The sequence below is a fragment of the Oncorhynchus tshawytscha genome, linkage group LG04, assembly GCF_018296145.1.
Source record: "Oncorhynchus tshawytscha isolate Ot180627B linkage group LG04, Otsh_v2.0, whole genome shotgun sequence".
Lineage (NCBI taxonomy): Eukaryota > Metazoa > Chordata > Actinopteri > Salmoniformes > Salmonidae > Oncorhynchus > Oncorhynchus tshawytscha.
Window position 1 is genome coordinate 3,449,545 of NC_056432.1, and position 5,000 is coordinate 3,454,544.

At 35.3% G+C, this 5,000-nt stretch overlaps 1 protein-coding gene across 1 annotated transcript in view; it reads right to left on the minus strand.

Annotated features, from left to right (window-relative positions):
- LOC121846398 (adhesion G protein-coupled receptor L3-like) overlaps nt 1-5,000 on the minus strand; it is a 146,749-nt gene that overhangs the window by 87,189 nt on the left and 54,560 nt on the right. The window lies entirely within an intron of this gene.

The window sequence follows — 5,000 nt, forward strand, 5'->3', positions numbered from 1 at the left end:
ACTCTGGAGCTCCGTCAGAGTGACCATCGGGTTCTTGGTCCCTTTTCTCATCTCCACAGAGGAACTCTGGAGCTCCGTCAGAGTGACCATCGGGTTCTTGGTCCCTTTTCTCATCTCCACAGAGGAACTCTGGAGCTCCGTCAGAGTGACCATCGGGTTCTTGGTCACCTCCCCTGACCAAGACCCTTCTCCCCCGATTCTCAGTTTGGCCGGGCGGCCAGATCTAGGAAGATTCTAGGTGGTTCCAAACGTTTTACATTTCAGAATGCTGGAGGCCACTGTGTTCTTGGGGACCTTCAATGCTGTAGACATTTTGGTACCCTTCCCCAGATCTGTGCCTCGACACAATCTTGCCTCGGAGCTCTACGAATAATTCCTTCAACCTCATGGCCTGGATTTTGCTCTGACATGCACTGTCAACTGTGGGACCTTATATAGACGGGTGTGTGCCTTTCCAAATCATGTCCAATCAATTGAATTTAGCACAGGTGGACTCCAATGCAAAGGGTCTGAGTACTTCATAAGGGTCTGAATACTTATGTAAATAAGGTACTTCTGTTTTTAATTTTTAATACATTTTCAAAAATGTCTACAAACCTGTTTTTGCTTTGACATTATGGAGTATAGTGTGTAGATTGATGGGGAAGAAAATGCCTTTAATGTAGAACAAGGCTGTAACGTACCAAGATGTGGAACACGTCAAGGGGTCTGAATCCTTTCCGAATGAACGGTATACTGTTTTATATGAATTGCAATTTACTGCAACTTTAAAATACCGTATGTTATGTTGTGTTGCATAACAAAACAATAGCAGGCATAACAAAATACAAGGTTACATTTTGCAACTTTACTACTATCCAAAAGCCTGTCGTTTCTGTGATGTGGGGTCATTTCTCTAAATTCATACTATCGCAATATAATAACACTGATCTGTATTCTAAATTCATACTATCGCAATATAATAACACTGATCTGTATTCTAAATTCATACTATCGCAATATAGTACCACTGATCTGTATTCTAAATTCATACTATCGCAATATAGTACCACTGATCTGTATTCTAAATTCATACTATCGCAATATAATAACACTGATCTGTACTCTAAATTCATACTATCCTAATATAGTAACAGTGATCTGTATTCTAAATTCATACTATCCTAATATAGTAACACTGATCTGTATTCTAAATTCATACTATCCTAATATAGTAACACTGATCTGTATTCTAAATTCATACTATCGCAATATAATAACACTGATCTGTACTCTAAATTCATACTATCGTAATATAGTACCACTGATCTGTATTCTAAATTCATACTATCGCAATATAATAACACTGATCTGTACTCTAAATTCATACTATCGCAATATAATAACACTGATCTGTATTCTAAATTCATACTATCGCAATATAGTACCACTGATCTGTATTCTAAATTCATACTATCTGAACACTGATCTGTATCTAAATTCATACTATCCTAATATAGTACCACTGATCTGTATTCTAAATTCATACTATCGCAATATAATAACACTGATCTGTACTCTAAATTCATACTATCCACTGATCTGTATTATAAATTCATACTATCCTAATATATACTATCGTATACACTGAATATAATATAGTACCACTGATCTGTATTCTAAATTCATACTATCCTAATATAGTACCACTGATCTGTATTCTAAATTCATACTATCCTAATATAGTACCAGTGATCTGTATTCTAAATTCATACTATCCTAATATAGTACCAGTGATCTGTACTTCTATAGTAATTCTGTATACTACTATCCTAATATAGTACCACTGATCTGTATTCTAAATTCATACTATCCTAATATAGTAACAGTGATCTGTATTCTAAATTCATACTATCCTAATATAGTACCAGTGATCTGTATTCTAAATTCATACTATCCTAATATAGTACCACTGATCTGTATTCTAAATTCATACTATCCTAATATAGTACCAGTGATCTGTATTCTAAATTCATACCATCCTAATATAGTAACAGTGATCTGTATTCTAAATTCATACCATCCTAATATAGTACCAGTGATCTGATCTGTATTCTAAATTCATACTATCCCATAATATAGTACCAGTGATCTGTATCCTAATATAGTACCATCTGTATTCTAAATTCATACTATCCTAATATAGTACCAGTGATCTGTATTCTAAATTCATACCATCCTAATATAGTAACAGTGATCTGTATTCTAAATTCATACCATCCTAATATAGTACCACTGATCTGTATTCTAAATTCATACCATCCTAATATAGTACCAGTGATCTGTATTCTAAATTCATACTATCCTAATATAGTACCAGTGATCTGTATTCTAAATTCATACTATCCTAATATAGTACCACTGATCTGTATTCTAAATTCATACTATCCTAATATAGTACCACTGATCTGTATTCTAAATTCATACTATCGCATAATATAATACCACTGATCTGTATTCTAAATTCATACTATCCTAATATAGTACCACTGATCTGTATTATAAATTCATACTATCCTAATATAGTACCAATATAGTGATCTGTATTCTAAATTCATACCATCCTAATATAGTACCACTGATCTGTACTCTAAATTCATACCATCCTAATATAGTACCACTGATCTGTATTCTAAATTCATACCATCCTAATATAGTACCACTGATCTGTATTCTAAATTCATACCATCCTAATATAGTACCACTGATCTGTATTCTAAATTCATACCATCCTAATATAGTAACAGTGATCTGTATTCTAAATTCATACCATCCTAATATAGTACCAGTGATCTGTATTCTAAATTCATACCATCCTAATATAGTACCACTGATCTGTATTCTAAATTCATACTATCCTAATATAGTACCAGTGATCTGTATTCATACTATCCTAATATCATGATCTGTATTCTAAATCATACTATCTAATATAGTACCACTGATCTGTATTCTAAATTCATACTATCCTAATATAGTACCACTGATCTGTATTCTAAATTCATACTATCCTAATATAGTACCACTGATCTGTATTCTAAATTCATACTATCCTAATATAGTACCACTGATCTGTATTATAAATTCATACTATCCTAATATAGTACCACTGATCTGTATTATAAATTCATACTATCCTAATATAGTACCACGATCTGTATTCTAAATTCATACCATCCTAATATAGTAACAGTGATCTGTATTCTAAATTCATACCATCCTAATATAGTACCAGTGATCTGTATTCTAAATTCATACCATCCTAATATAGTACCACTGATCTGTATTCTAAATTCATACTATCCTAATATAGTACCAGTGATCTGTATTCTAAATTCATACCATCCTAATATAGTACCACTGATCTGTATTCTAAATTCATACTATCCTAATATAGTAACAGTGATCTGTATTCTAAATTCATACTATCCTAATATAGTACCACTGATCTGTATTCTAAATTCATACTATCCTAATATAGTACCACTGATCTGTATTCTAAATTCATACTATCCTAATATAGTACCACTGATCTGTATTCTAAATTCATACTATCCTAATATAGTAACACTGATCTGTATTCTAAATTCATACTATCCTAATATAGTACCACTGATCTGTATTCTAAATTCATACTATCCTAATATAGTACCACTGATCTGTACTCTAAATTCATACTATCCTAATATAGTACCAGTGATCTGTATTCTAAATTCATACCATCCTATAGTACCAGTACCAAATTCATACCATCCTAATATAGATCTGTATTCTAAATTCATACCATCCTAATATAGTACCACTGATCTGTATTCTAAATTCATACTATCCTAATATAGTAACAGTGATCTGTATTCTAAATTCATACCATCCTAATATAGTACCAGTGATCTGTATTCTAAATTCATACCATCCTAATATAGTACCACTGATCTGTATTCTAAATTCATACTATCCTAATATGGTACCAGTGATCTGTATTCTAAATTCATACCATCCTAATATAGTACCACTGATCTGTATTCTAAATTCATACTATCCTAATATAGTACCACTGATCTGTATTCTAAATTCATACTATCCTAATATAGTACCAGTGATCTGTATTCTAAATTCATACTATCCTAATATAGTACCACTGATCTGTATTCTAAATTCATACCATCCTAATATAGTACCACTGATCTGTATTCTAAATTCATACTATCCTAATATAGTACCAGTGATCTGTCTCTCTGTCACAGGGTACAAAGCAATGTAACGTCTGCATCAAATACAAGACCACCGAACAACCAAACATGACTTTAACAACTCAATCAGATCAAACAGACATGTGAGAGACAAAGGACATAGGTGTGTGTCTGTGCGTGTGTGTGTTGTGGGACCGCACGTGTGTGTGTTGTGGGACCGCACGTGTGTGTGTTGCGGGACCGCACGTGTGTGTGTTGGGGACCGCACGTGTGTGTGTTGCGGACCGCACGTGTGTGTGTTGTGGGACCGCACGTGTGTGTGTTGTGGGACCGCACGTGTGTGTGTTGTGGGACCGCACGTGTGTGTGTGTGTTGTTGGGACCGCACGTGTGTGTGTGTTGTGTGCGGGACCGCACGTGTGTGTGTTGCGGACCGCACGTGTGTGTGTGTGTGTGTTGCGTGACCGCACGTGTGTGTGTTGTGGACCGCACGTGTGTGTGTGTGTGTGTGCGGGGGACCGCACATGTGTGTGTTGCGTGACCGCACGTGTGTGTGTGTGTGTGTTGTGTTGGGACCGCACGTGTGTGTGTGTGTGTGTGTGTGTGTGTGCACTGTGTGTGTGTGTTGCGTGACCGCACGTGTGTGTGTGTTTCTGTGTGTGTGTGTGTGTTGTTGAATGCCACGTGTTGTGTGTTTGTGTGTGTGTCTGTGTGTGTGTGTTGCGTGACCGTACGTGTGTGTATGTTTCTGTGTGTGTGTTGCTTGAATGAA